At 36.3% G+C, this 15,209-nt stretch overlaps 1 protein-coding gene across 9 annotated transcripts in view; it reads left to right on the top strand.

Annotated features, from left to right (window-relative positions):
* Positions 1-15,209, top strand: part of FRS2 (fibroblast growth factor receptor substrate 2) — a 121,224-nt gene that overhangs the window by 89,213 nt on the left and 16,802 nt on the right. The window contains exon 1 of one of the 9 annotated variants that reach the window (XM_030866316.3): positions 2,046-2,142. The exons of the other annotated variants lie outside the window; for them this stretch is intronic. The gene's annotated coding sequence lies outside the window, so the exon portion shown is untranslated. Of the gene's footprint in view, positions 1-2,045; positions 2,143-15,209 lie in introns of those variants that run through there. 9 annotated transcript variants of the gene reach the window in all.

The following is a 15,209-nucleotide window of genomic DNA, read 5'->3' as shown; positions in this document are numbered from 1 at the left end:
AAGAAAAACATTGTAAAATTCATATTTGGATTTTACCTTTTATTGTTAGTCAGGTTAGTAAAACCTCATAAGTTAAATAGTTATTATGCTAGGGTTCAGTGCCTGCTAGGGACTAGTGTCTATTAGTAAATTTATAAACTAGAGGTTTATTATGAGGGTTAAGCAATCATTGGTTTAATTTGACACAGTTGTAAGAATAATATGTAGAAATAATAACCGAGTTGAAAAATACAAACCTGGAATTCTGATGTATAATACTTAGAGAAAACTGAATGCACTGTCTCCATAAGATCAAATATATGTATTCCAGTTTTCAGAGTTAATGATAAATGCTTTCTGGAGAATGCATATACTTTATTACTGCTACCTTACAATCATGTGTCGTCTTTTTGTGGTGCAATCTGTGAATTTTTAGTAGAGAGAGCTACATGATCTGTCATATAGATTGTTCACCCTTTGATGTTGCTGGAGGACAGTACTTGATTTTCTTGTACATATTTTTATATTGCAACATAGAGCACTTAAACTAAGACTTTCTTTGGGAGTTCCCAAGGCTGATGATATTTTTTCCTGTAATTTAGGGTGCTGGGATTGTTGCCATTGGTACTGATTACATTATTCAATTAGCTAAGGCAGAATGTAACTCATCTGCTGGGTTAGCACATCTGTATGTCTGTTTTTATATCTTAGGGCAGAGATTATGGGCACCCAGATTTAACTGTGTAAATTTCATCACCAGTGTTTCTGGGTATGAGTATGTTCCAAGATTATAGGTGATTCCAGGATTGAATTATGACTGGTGTTATTAAAGGTAAAAGTTGTGTTTTGTATCATAAGCCATTTTAGTACCATTTTCTCAGTATTTGCTAAACACACACACACGCACACACACACACATCTTGATTGATAGAAATATAGATGGTAGATAAAGATATACATACAGATTCTTGGATTTCTGTTCTAAAAACCCAAGTGCATGATTGAAAGTGACTTTGTCGATTCAGTGTGAAATATGAGGTTAAAGTGGGTAACATTTTCCAGAAATGAAAGAAGGGAATCCGAGGTTCAGGTCATCATTTTACAGTGACACTCACTGCAGGTCTGGATACTGTTGGGAGAATGTTTATGTTTATAGATAGATGCTGTGACTTATAGGTTAGACTTTAGGCATCATAGTAAAACACCATTAATTTTATTCTTAGGAATTAGATGTTCTCCATGTATATATTCTAGACTTCATGCTTCTATAGGAAAGTATTTTGGTAGGACATTAGTGGTGTCTTTAAGATTGTAAGGGAAAATGTGAACTGTCCTCAGCAGTGCAAACTGGCGCTTCATGAAATGGCATGAACCTACCTTCCTGCCTATCTTCTATTATTTTCCCATGCATACCATACATTCCAACTAAAAGGAACTATTTGGTTCTGGAGGCTGCCATGTTTTTTTAGGTTTCTGTGCTTTAGTATGCACTCTTTTTCATTTGGATTGCCCTTGCCCTAGAAAACTCCCATCTGTCTTTCAGGACTTGACTTAGTGGTCACCTTTCCTAGGAAGGCTCCTTGATCACTTCCCTTTCCTTCTGCTCTGAGTTACATGTTCTGATGGCACTGGCACATGGATACATGGATCTGTAACTCTGCCATGTATTCCTTTGCTTGTCTGCCTCCCTCACTAAACAGTAAGCTCCGTAGAATCAGAGAATGTGTATGTCCTCTTTATTTCTTTAACATTTAACTCAGTGCCTGGCAAAGAGAGTTGATACTCAGAAAATAGTTGTTGCATGCTTTAATGTATATATGGAGAAATGAATGAACTCATTTTTTATTCTCTCCTTAATATTGATAGCTGTTTACAATCATTTTTATTTACTAAGTAAGCTTTTGTTAGCTTAATTCAAAAACTGTGTCTAAAATAAAGAAATGTTTCTTTATTAATATTTTAGATTTATCCATAGGAAAATGAATTGATGGCAGTTTAAATATACATAAGCATGTGCTTAATCTTTCTTGATTATCCTGGTTTAACTTGTCTCTTACAGAAAAAACAAAAATGAGAGGAATCTGGTTTAAATTGCAGTACAAGGAATTTAGATTAGACATAAAGAGTTTCCAGAAAATAAAGTACCAGATATTGAAGTGATTTGTAAGTAATGTAATTGATTTTTTTGAGAGTTAAAAAAAGGGGGAGTTCATAGAGGGTTGTGAATTGCAAAGTGGTTCACCAACATTGCCTTTAGTAGAATAAAAAAAGTAAAGGAAGAAAATCTATTTAGAGGTATGCAGATACAACCATATTCATGGATAGATGCTTAAAAATACTTGGGTACTTTTTTGGTTTACTGTGTACATATATATTTTTAAATTTCAGCTAACCAAGGAAACTATGTTGCATGTATCCTTACTTTTTACAGAATGGCTCTCGTTTAGTGACTAGCAGAATATACTAGAATCTCCCTCCTTAGCCTTTTTTTTTAACTTCTCTTTCTTAGAGTAATATAAATAATAAAAAATCCTTAGCAGTGTTAAAAATAAACAGAAAACTAAGGTATATCAATTAAAAAAAAGACCTACCCACATAGTTTAAAAACAATCAACCAGACCACTTACACAAAGAACAAGGTTTTTGAATGCTATCCTCTTGATTGTCTTAATGAAATTAAATACAGCAGTTAGCTGTGCCCAAAATATAGAGTTATATTGCTATGCTTCTAACTATAGATATTCTGTCCTGGCTGTATTTGAACAGAACTACTGTAGTATAAGCCAAATTCACCCTCCGTGCTAGTGAACTGAAAGAGCAAATATACCTTCCTGAGCAACAGAGTTATAGTCATGCTAGTGAATAGAGTTCAGTGTTCTCTTTGCTTGTCATTCTGCAAGAATCATATTGGAATAATTTAGGACAGCTTTACTAAATTTATTAATGTAACTCTTGTTATGAAGATGGTGTTTAAATTGTAGGCTTTTGTACTTGCAGTGCAAAAGCTTTCTTTGTGATATAAGAGACAGGATTTTACATGTAGTGGTGATAATGCCTGTCTTTCTAAACACTGTATATTTTTCTAAATGCCTTTATAGCCAGAATTTATTTTTCACAATAACTCTGTGAAATAGGTGTCCTAATCTTATAAATGAGAAATTTTAGGCATAGAAATTTTGACTGAGTGCCAAAGGCATACAGTATTGTTTTATAATAAAGTATTGTTACCATTTCAATAGCTTGCATTTACTATATGCTGAGCTCTGTTTTAAGCTTTTTACATATATTAATTAATAAGAACTTGGGCTTTGTAGTCGGATCTGGATTTAATTCTGGCATCGTGCCATCACTGCCATTTGCAGCATCGTGGATGAACCTAGAGATAATCATACTAAGTGATATTTCCTCTTCTTAATCTTGGAAAATTTACCTAACCTCTTCAAGCCTTGGTTTCCTCATTTGCTACAAAGAAATAATGATAGTACCTGCCTCATAGGGTGGTTGTATGGATTTAGATAATCCAAGTGAATCTATGTCTGGTATAAAGTAGGGGCTTTAAAATCAGTTTGCTATAACAAATAGAGTGTTAGTAGACTGTATTTACTGTAATTTTTAGCTTTTGGTAATTTTCCTGGTAAAATTGTATTGCTCTTGAGTGTAAACTCATAGTTGATTATATATATATATATATATACCTGTTTTATAGAAAAACATCCATGTTAGAACAAGATTATAGCTCTATATAGTGGCCATAACTACCTCTTCCCTCTCACTACCTCCCAATCACCTTTCAGTTCTAAGCCTTCCACTAGTCAGAAGAAACCAAAGTGGATACCTGAGGCTTTCATGTTCCAAAGTCAAGACAAGATATCCTCAGTCCACTGGGTTGTGTTCGTTCCAGGAGTGCTGTGGTATATCAGTTGTTTGGAACTCAGAATGTATTTTCTTAGAGAAAGTATCCTTTTAAATAAGGCACATAAATTCTTGTAATTCCTGATATAACTGATGTGTATATTTGCACTGAAAGCAGTAAAAAGCAAGCAAAAACGTGACAGCACTCTGGCACTGCTAATAAAGTAATTTAAAACAATGAAACTGAATATATACTGATCCCCAAAAACAGGCCTGGAGAGGATTCTGGGAAGATGGAGTAGGAGGCATCAGGAGTCTGCCTCCCCACCTAGATAACAAATACAGTGGCAGAATCTGATGTAACTATTTTGGAACTATGGAGCTGTTGAAGACTTGCAACTGTAAGGAAAAGGCTCAGATGTAAAATTGCAGCCATTCTCTGCTGCCACCTTTGTGCAGCTCTCACACAGCTTTTGGAGCCAGTGGAGGCAGAAAGTACCCTCTTCTCCAAATATCAAGGATCTGTACCTGGATCAGAGATGCTGCTTCTGGTCAGAGAGGTGCAGACAAAGAGGTGGGCAGCTATTGTTGTTGCACATACCCTATTGTTGCAAGCCCCTCCCCCACCTGCTAAAGTGACTTCCAGGAAATTTAAAAGACGGGCACCCTTATATGATCCAGCAATCTCACTCCTGGCTGTATATCCAGAGAAAACTCTAATTCAAAAAGATACATGAACCCCAATGTTCAGAGCAGCACTATTTACAATAACCAAGATGTGTAAGCAACCTAAATGTCCATCGACAGATGAATAGATAAAGAAGGTGTGGCATATATAAACAATGGCATACTACTGAGCCATAAAAAAGAATGACATAATGCCATTTGCAGCATCGTGGATGAACCTAGAGATTATCATACTAAGTGAAGTAAATCAAAAAGAGAAAGATAAATCCCATATGATACCACTTATATGTGGAATCTAAAATATGGAACCACCTCAACATATTGAAAGCTGTATATTGTGGGAGTCCTAGAAAGAGAAGAGAGAGAGAGAAAGGAGCAGAGAGAACTTTTGAAGAAATAATGGTTTAAAACTTCCCAAATTTGATGAAAAACATGAACATAAACATCCAAGGAGCTCATTGCACTCCAAGTAAGATTAAGTCAAAGAGACATAGAGCAAGACACATTATAATCAACCTTCCAAAAGACAAAGACCAGGAATCTTGAAAGCAGCAAGAAGAAAGCTAATCATCACATACACGGGATTCTCAGTAAGATTATTAGCATATTGCTCATCAGAAACTTCAGAGGCCAGGTGGCAGTGGGCTGCTATATTCAAAGTGCTAAAAGAAGAAAAGTCTGTCCATCAAGAATCCTGTTATCTGGCAAAACTGTCCTTCAAAAGTAAGTGAGAAATTAAGACATCCCCAGGTAAACAAAAGCTGAGGGAGTTCATTACCACTAGACCTGCCCTGCAAGAAATGCGCAAGAGAGTTCTGCAAGGTGAAACGAAAGGACTCTAGACAGTAACTAGAAGTTGTGTGGAGAAATAAAGATCTCAATAAAGGTAAATACAGCGGGAATTATAAAAGCTAGTACTATTGTAACAAAGATTTATAATTTTTTATTTTCTACATGACTTAAAAGATTAATACATTTAAAGGAAAAAAATTATTAGTATAAAAGCTCATGTTGTTGTAACATTTTCTGGGATAGAACATATGTTAGGCCACAAATTAAGTCTCAAAAGATTTTAAAAGATAGATAGCATACAAAGTATCATCTCCAGCTACAAGAGGATGAAGTTAGAAATCAACAACAGAAGGAAAACTGGAAAATTCACAAAACTGTGGGAATTAAACAACATACTTTTTTTTTTAACATCTTTATTGGAGTATATAATTGGTTTACAATGGTGTGTTAGTTTCTGCTTTATAACAAAGTGAATCAGTTATACATATGTTCCCGTATCTCTTCCCTCTTGTGTCTCCCTCCCTCCCACCCTCCCTATCCCACCCCTCTAGGTGGTCACAAAGCACCGAGCCGATCTCCCTATGCTATGCGGCTGCTTCCCACTAGCTATCTGTTTTACATTTTGTAGTGTATATATGTCCATGCCACTCTCTCACTTTGTCACAGCTTACCCTTCCTCCTCCCCATATCCTCAAGTCCATTCTCTAGTAAGTCTGTAAACAACATACTTTTAAACAACCAATCAAAGAAGAAATCACAAGGGAAATTAGAAAATACTTAGAGACCAAAGAAAATGAAAACACAGCACACCAAAACTTATAGGACACAATGAAAGCAGTTCTAAGGGGATTTTTGTAGTTATAAATGCTTATGTTAAAAAAATAAGAAAGATCTCTAGCTTTATAACTTAAGGAACTAGAAAAAAACAAACTAAAACCAAAGCTAGCGGAAGGAAATAATAAAGGTTAAAGGAGAGAGAAAGGAAATAGAGAATAGAAAAACAAAGTCAGTGAACCAAAAGTTTGTTCTTTGAAAACATCAACAAAATTGACAAATTTTTGTCTAGGTAGACTAAGAAAATAGGAGGAAAGACTCAAATTACTAAAATCAGAAGTGAAAGTGGTGACATCACTATCAAGTCTACTGAAATAAAAAGGATTATAAGAGAGTACTATGAACAATTGTATGCCAACAAATTGAAGAACCTAGATGAAATGGACAAATTCCTAGAAATACAAAACCTACCAAGACTAAATCACAATAGACCTATAAGGTAAGGAGATTGAATCAGTAATAAAAAAATCTCTTGAGTAGAAAAGCCCTGGCTTGGGACCTCACTGGTGGTCCAGTGGCTAAGACTCCACGCTCCCAGTGCAGGGGGCCCGGGTTCAATCCCTTGTCAGGGAACTGGATCCCACATGCTGCAACTAAGAGTCTCCATGTCACAACTAAGAGTTCACATGCCGCAACTAAAAAAGATCCCACATGCCATAACTAAAAGATCCCATGTGCTGCAGCTAAGACGCAGTACAGCCAAATAAATAAATAAATATTTTTTAAAAAAAGAAAGAAGGAAAAGAAAAGACCTGGCTTCACCAGTGAATTCTGCTAGTTAAAGAACTACTATCAGTCCCTGTCAAACTTTTCCAAAATATTGAAGAGGAGAGAACACTTCCTAATTCATTCTATGAGGCCAGCATTACCCTGATAACAAAGTCAGACAAAGACATTACAAGAAAAGAAAACTACAGACCAATATCTCTTGTAAACATTGATTCCAAAATCTTCAACAAAATGCTAGCAAACTGAATTCATCTACATAATAAGGGGATTATATACCATGGTAAAGTGGGATTTCTTTTTGGAATGCAAGGATGGTACAACATGAAAATTGATCAGTGTAATACACCACATTAACAGAATGAAGGAAAAAAACACAATCATCTCAATTGATGCAGAAAAAGCATTTGACAAAGTTCAACACCTTTTCAAGATAAAAGCATTAAAAAAAACTAGGCATAGATGGAAACCACCTCAATATAATGAAAGCTATATATGAAAAACCCACAGCAGACATCATTCTCAATAGTAAAAGACTGAAAGCTTTTCCCCTAAGATCAGGAACAAGGCAAGGATGCCCACTTTCACGACTTTTATTTAACATGGTAGTGGAAGTTCTAGCCAGAGCACTTAGGTAAGAAAAAGAAATAAAAGTTATCCAAATTGAGAAGAAAGAAGTAAAATAATCTGTTTGCAGGTAAGATGATCTTATATGTGGGAAACCCTAATGATTCCACAGAAAAAATACTTTCAGAACTAATAAATGGATTCAACTAAGTAGCAGGATACAAACTCAAAATGTAAAAGTTAGTTGCATTTCTGTACATCACAATGAACAATCTGAAAAGGAAATTACAAAAACAGTTCCTTTTACAGTGGCATCAAAAGGAATAGAATACTTAGGAATTAAAAAACGTATACAATGAAAACTGCAAAATACTGCTGAAGAAATTGAAGACATAAATAAACACATCTGATATTCATGGATTAGAAGATACAATATTATTAAAATATCAGTGCTATCCAAAGAGGTTTACAGATTCATTGCAATACCTGTCAAAATCCCAATGATGTTTTTTTCAAAAACAGGAAAACCTATCCTGAAATTCATATGGAATCTCAGGACCCTGGATAGGCAAAACAGTCTTAAAACTGGATTACTCACAATTCTTGATTTCAAAACTTACAACAAAGCCACATAATCAAAACAGTGTGGTACTGGCATAAATACAGACATATAGACCAGTGGAATAGAACAGAGAACCCAGAAATAAACCCTCACATATGTGGTAAAATAAGTTTTGAAAAGGGTACGAAGACCATTCAGTGGGGAAACAAGTCTTCAACAAATGCTTCTGGGACAACTCAGTATCTGCATGCAAAAGATTAACTTAGACCTTTACCTAACACCATATACAAACATTAACTCAAATTGGATCAAAGACCTAAATATAAGACAAAAAACAGTGAGATTCTTAGAAGAAAACATAGGGCAAAAGCTTCACAACATGGATTTGGCAGTGCTTTCTTGGATGTGACACCAAAAGCACAGGCATCAGAGCAAAAGTAGACAAATTGGACTTAATGAAAAAAAAATTTTTTACTTCAAAAGATACTATAAACAGAGTGAAAGAGGCAACCACAGAATGGGAGAAAATATTTGCAAATCATATATTTGATAACGGATTAATATCCAGAATATACAGAGAACTTATGCTAAAAGTCAACAGCAAAAGGACAGCCTGATTCAAAAATGGGCAAAGGACTTGAATAGACATTTCTCTAAAAAAGATATACTGTGGAAAACAGTATGGAAGTTTCTCAAAAAATTAATAAAGTAGAACCACCATATGATTCAGCAGTACCACTTCTGGGTATGTATCCAAAATAATTGAAAGCAGGGTCTCGGAGAGATATTTGTTCATCCATGTTCATAGCAGCATTATTCCAATAGCCAGAACATAGATAAATGTCCATTGACAGACGGATGGATTAGCAAGTGTTGGTATATATTCAGTGGAATATTTTTCAGTCTTAAAAAGGAAAGGAATTCTGACACATGTTACAGCATGGATGAACTGTGAAGACATTATGCTAAGTGAGTTAAGACAGGCACAAACTGATAAATAGTGTACAATCTCAGTTATATGAGGTATTTAGAATAGTCAAACTCATGAAAACAGAAAGTAGAATGGTGGTTGCCAGAATTTGGGCAAAGGGGAAATGAGTTGTTATTTAATGGGTATACAGTTTCATTTCTGCAAAATGAAAAAGTCCTTGAGATTGGTTGCACAATATTGACTATATTTAACACTACTAAACTGTATGCTTAAAAATGGGTAAGATTGGGCTTCCCTGGTGGTGCAGTGGTTGAGAGTCTGCCTGCCGATGCAGGGGACATGGGTTCGTGCCCCAGTCCGGGAAGATCCCACATGCCGCGGAGCGGCTGGGCCCGTGAGCCATGGCCACTGAGCCTGCGCATCCAGAGCCTGTGCTCCGCAACTGGAGAGGCCACAACAGTGAGAGGCCTGCATACCGCAAAAAAAAAAAAAAAAAAAAAAGGATAAGATGGTAAATTTTATATGTATTTTACCACAATTTTAAAAATTAGAAAAAAGAAAAAAAGATCTGAAGGTGAGAAAGAGTTTCTAACAGGATTTTTAATATTTTCAAGAGCTTTATAGGTTGGCACACTGATTCTTTTGTATGTTTAACTTCATTTCAAAGCTTTTCCTTGATATAGGATTATAGATGGATTACTCTCACTTCTCTTAATCACATTTACTATGAATAAACTCATTTCAGGATAGGGGTTGTGGGATGCTTACAAGAGGAACAAATAAAAAGAGGAAGAGAGATTTTTCTTAGTCAATTGGCTAAAATCTCTTGAGAGAGCTAGACGAACATCACATAAGAGAAATGATTTATGGTAGAATTACCTGGACAGTTTTATAAGCCAGAGACAAAGCATGATGTATGCTTCTGGAGGAAAAAAAAAGCTGTGCTAAGGAAAAGGCAGTGGGTTGCTGCCCACCCTAATATGGGGTGTAGCAGCAGCTCACAAGGGGTGTAAGCAAACACCTGGCTGAACCCCTGATTTTATATACAGGTTATAAGTCCAGAACGAAAAATTTTGTTTGTGTGTGGGTTCATGGTTTTGGAAATGTTCATTTTGGGTATCAGTCATATTTGTTAACTCAAGTTAATATATAGATTAAAATGAGACTATTTGGAGGTCAGACAGCAGAAGCAAGAAGAACTACAATCCTGCAGCCTGTGGAACAAGAACCACATTCACAGAAAGAGAGACAAGATGAAAAGGCAGAGGACTATGTACCAGATGAAGGCAGAGGGCTATGTACCAGATGAAGGAACAAGATAAAACCCCAGAAAAACAACTAAATGAAGTGGAGATAGGCAACCTTCCAGAAAAAGAATTCAGAACAATGGTAGTGAAGATGATCCAGGACCTCAGAAAAACAATGGAGGCTAAGATCGAGAAGATGGAAGAAATGTTTAACAAAGACCTAGAAGAATTAAAGAACAAACAAACAGATGAAGAATACAATAACTGAAATGAAAACTACACTAGAAGGAATCAATAGCAGAATAACTGAGGCAGAAGAACGGATAAGTGACCTGAAAGACAGAATAGTGGAATTCACTGCTGTGGAACAGAATAAAGAAAAAAGAATGAAAAGAAATGAAGACAGCCTAAGAGACCTCTGGGACAACATTAAACGCAACAACATTCACATTATAGGGGTCCCAGAAGGAGAAGAGAGAGAGAAAGGACCCAAGAAAATATTTGAAGAGATTACAGTCGAAAACTTCCCTAACATGGGAAAGGAAATAGCTACCCAAGTGCAGGAAGCGCAGAGAGTCCCATACAGGATAAACCCAAGGATAAACACGCCTAGACACATAGTAATCAAATTGGCAAAAATTAAAGACAAAGAAAAATTATTGAAAGCAGCAAGGGAAAAATGACAAATAACATACAAGGGAACTCCCATAAGGTTAACAGCTGATTTCTCAGCAGAAACTCTACAAGGCCGAAGGGAGTGGCATGATGAAAGGGAAGAACCTACAACCAAGAGTACTCTACCCAGCAAGGATCTCATTCAGATTCGATGGAGAAATCAAAAGCTTTACAGACAAGCAAAAGCTAAGAGAATTCAGCACCACCAAACCAGCTGTACAACAAATGGTAAAGGAACTTCTCTAAGTGGGAAACACAAGAGAAGAAAAGGACCTACAAAAACAAACCCAAAACAATTAAGAAAATGGTCATAGGAACATACATATCGATAATTACCTTAAACGTGAATGGATCAAATGCTCCAACCAAAAGCCACAGGCTTGCTGAATGGATACAAAAACATGACCCATATATATGCTGTCTACAAGAGACCCACTTCAGACCTAGTGACACATTCAGACTGAAAGTGAGGGGATGGAAAAACATATTCCATGCAAATGGAAATCAAAGCTGGAGTAGCAATAGTCATATCAGATAAAATAGACCTTAAAATAAAGAATGTTACAAGAGACAAGGATGGACACTACATAATGATCAAGGGATCAATCCAAGAAGAAGATACAACAATTATAAATATATATGCACCCAACATAGGAGCACCTGAATACATAAGGCAACTGCTAACAGCTGTAAAAGAGGAAATCGACAGTAACACAGTAATAGTGGGAGACTTTAACACCTCACTTACACCAATGGACACATCATCCAAAATGAAAATAAATAAGGAAACACAAGCTTTAAATGACACAATAGACTAGACAGATTTAATTGATATTTATAGGACATTCCATCCAAAAACAGCAGATTACACTTTCTTCTCAAGTGCGCACGGAACATTCTCCAGGATAGATCACATCTTGGGTCACAAATCAAGCCTCAGTAAATTTAAGAAAATTGAAATCATATCAAGCATCTTTTCTGGCCAACGCTATGAGCTTAGAAATGAATTACAGGGAAAAAAACATAGAAAACACAAACACATGGAGGCCGAACAATACATTACTAAATAACCAGTAGATCACTGGAGAAATCAAAGAGGAAATCAAAAAATACCCAGAGACAAATGACAATGAAAACACGATGATCCAAAACCTATGGGATGCAGCAAAAGCAGTTCTAAGAGGGAAGTTTATAGCTATACAAGCGTAGCTCAAGGAACAAGAAAAATCTCAAATAAACAATGTAACCTTACACCTACAGGAACTAGAGAAAGGAGAACAAAGAAAACCCAAAGTCAGTAGGAGGAAAGAAATCATAAAGATGAGAGCAGAAATAAATGACATAAAAGCAAAGAAAACAGTAGCAAAGATCAATAAAACTAAAAGCTGGTTCTTTGAGAAAATAAACAAAATTGATAAACTATTAGCCTGACTCATCAAGAAAAAGAGGTAGAGGTCTCAAATCAATACAATCAGAAATGAAAAAGAAGTTACAACAGACACCACAGAAATACAAAGCATCCTAAGAGACTACTACAAGCAACTCTATGCCAATAAAATGGACAACCTGGAAGAAATGAACATATTCTTAGAAAGGTGTAACCTTCCAAGACTGAACCAGGAAGAAATAGAAAACATGAACAGACCAATCACAAGTAATGAAATTGAAACTGTGATTAAAAATCTTCCAACAAACAAAAGTCCAGGACCAGATAGCATCACAGGTGAATTCTATCAAACGTTTAGAGAAGAGCTAACACCCATCCTTCTCAAACTCTTCCAAAAAATTGCAGAGGAAGGAACACTCCCAAACTCATTCTATGAGGCCACCATCACCCTGATACCAAAACCAGACAAAGATACTACAAAAAAAGAAAATTGCAGACCAGTATCACTGATGAATATAGATGCAAAAATCCTCAACAAAATACTAGCAAACAGAATCCAACAAAACATTTAAAGGATCATACACCATGATCAAGTGGGATTTATCCCAGGGATGCAAGGATTCTTCAATATATGCAAATCAATCAATGTGATACAGCATGTTAACAAATTGAAGAATAAAAACCATATGATCATCTCAATAGATGCAGAAAATGCTTTTGACAAAATTCAACACCCATTTATGATAAAAACTCTCCAGAAAGTGGGCATAGAGGGAACCTACCTCAACATAATGAAGGCCATATATGACAAACCCACAGCAAACATCATTCTCAATGGTGAAAAACAAAGCATTTCCTCTAAGATCAGGAACAAGACAAGGATGTCCAATCTCGCCACTGTTATTCAACACAGTTTTGGAAGTCCTAGCCATGGCAATCAGAGAGGAAAAAGAAGTAAAAGAAATACAAATTGCAAAAGAAGAAGTAAAACTGTCACTGTTTGCAGATGACATGATACTATACATAGAGAATCCGAAAAATGCCACCAGAAAACTACTAGAGCTAATCAATGAATTTGGTAAAGTTGCAGGATACAAAATTAATGCACAGAAATCTCTTGCATTCCTATACACTAATGATGAAGAATCTGAAAGAGAAATTAAGGAAACACTCCCATTTACCATTGCAACAAAAAGAATAAAATACCTAGGAATAAACCTACCTAGGGAGACCAAAGGTCTGTATGCAGAAAATTATAAGACACTGATGAAAGTAATTAAAGATGATACCAACAGATGGAGAGATATACCATATCTTGGATTGGAAGAATCAATAGTGGGAAAATGACTATACTACCCAAGCAGTCTACAGATTGAATGCAATCCCTGTCAAATTACCAATGGCATGTTTTATGGAACTAGAACAAAAAATCTTAAAATTTGTATGGAGACGCAAAAGACCCCAAATAGCCAAAGCAGTCTTGAGGGGAAGAAACGGAGCTGGAGGAATCAGACTACCTGACTTCAGACTATACTATAAAGCTACAGTAATCAAGACAATATGGTACTGGCACAAAAACAGAAACATAGATGAATGGAACAAGATAGAAAGCCCAGAAATAAACCCACGCACCTATGGTCAACTAATCTATGACAAAGGAGGCAAGGATATACAGTGGAGAAAAGACAGTCTCTTCAATAAGTGGTGCTGGGAAAACTGGACAGCTAGATGTAAAAGAATGAAATTAGAACACTCCCTAACACCATACACACAAAAAAAAACCTCAAAATGCTTTAGAGACCTAAATGTAAGACCAGACACTCTAAAACTCTTACAGGAAAGCATAGGAAAAACACTCTTTGACATAAATCACAGCAAGATCTTATTTGATCCACCTCCTAGAGTAATGGAAATAAAAACAAAAATAAACAAATGGGACCTAATGAAACTTAAAAGGTTTTGCACAGCAAAGGAAACCATAAACAAGATGAAAAGACAACCCTCAGAATGGGAGAAAATATTTGCAAACGAATCAACAAAGTATTAATCTCCAAAATATATTAACAGTTCATGCAGCTCAATATTAAAAAAACAAACAACCGAATCCAAAAATGGGCACAAGACCTAAATAGACATTTCTCCAAAGAACACATACAGATGGCCAAGAAGCACATGAAAAGCTGCTCAACATCACTAATTATTAGAGAAATGCAAATCAAAACTACAGTGAGGTATCACCTCACACCAGTTAGAATGGGCAACATCAGAAAGTCTACAAACAACAAATGCTGGAGAGGGTGTGGAGAAAAGAGAACCCTCTAGCACTGTTGGTGGGAATGTAAATTGATACAGCCACTATGGAGAACAGTGTGGAGGTTCCTTAAAAAACTAAAAATAGAACTACCATACGACCCAGCAATCCCACTACTTGGCATATACCCAGAGGAAACCGTAATTCAAAACAACACATGTGGGCTTCCCTGGTGGCGCAGTGGTTGAGCGTCCACTTGCCGATGCAGGGGACATGGGTTCATGCTCCGGTCCTGGAAGATCCCACATGCTGTGGAGCGGCTAGGCCGGTGAGCCATGGCCGCAGGGCCTGCACGTCTGGAGCCTGTGCTCCACAACGGGAGAGGCCACGACAGTGAGAGGCCCGCGTACCGCAAAAAAAAAAAAAAAAAAGACACATGCACCCCAATGTTCATTGCAGCACTATTTACAATAGCCAGCTCATGGAAGCAACGTAAATGCCCATCAACAGATGAATGGATAAAGAAGATTTTGTACATATATACAATGGAATGTTACTGAGCCATAAAATGGAATGAAATTGGGTCATTTGTTGAGACGTGGATGTATCTCAAGACTGTCATACAGAGTGAAGTAAGTCAGAAAGAGAAAAATATCGTATATTAATTCATATATGTGGAACTTAGAAAAATGGTACAGATGAACCAGTTTGCAGGGCAG

Source organism: Globicephala melas, chromosome 10 (assembly GCF_963455315.2).
Source record: "Globicephala melas chromosome 10, mGloMel1.2, whole genome shotgun sequence".
Classification (NCBI taxonomy): Eukaryota; Metazoa; Chordata; class Mammalia; order Artiodactyla; family Delphinidae; genus Globicephala; species Globicephala melas.
This window is presented reverse-complemented; position numbering and strand designations above follow the sequence as displayed.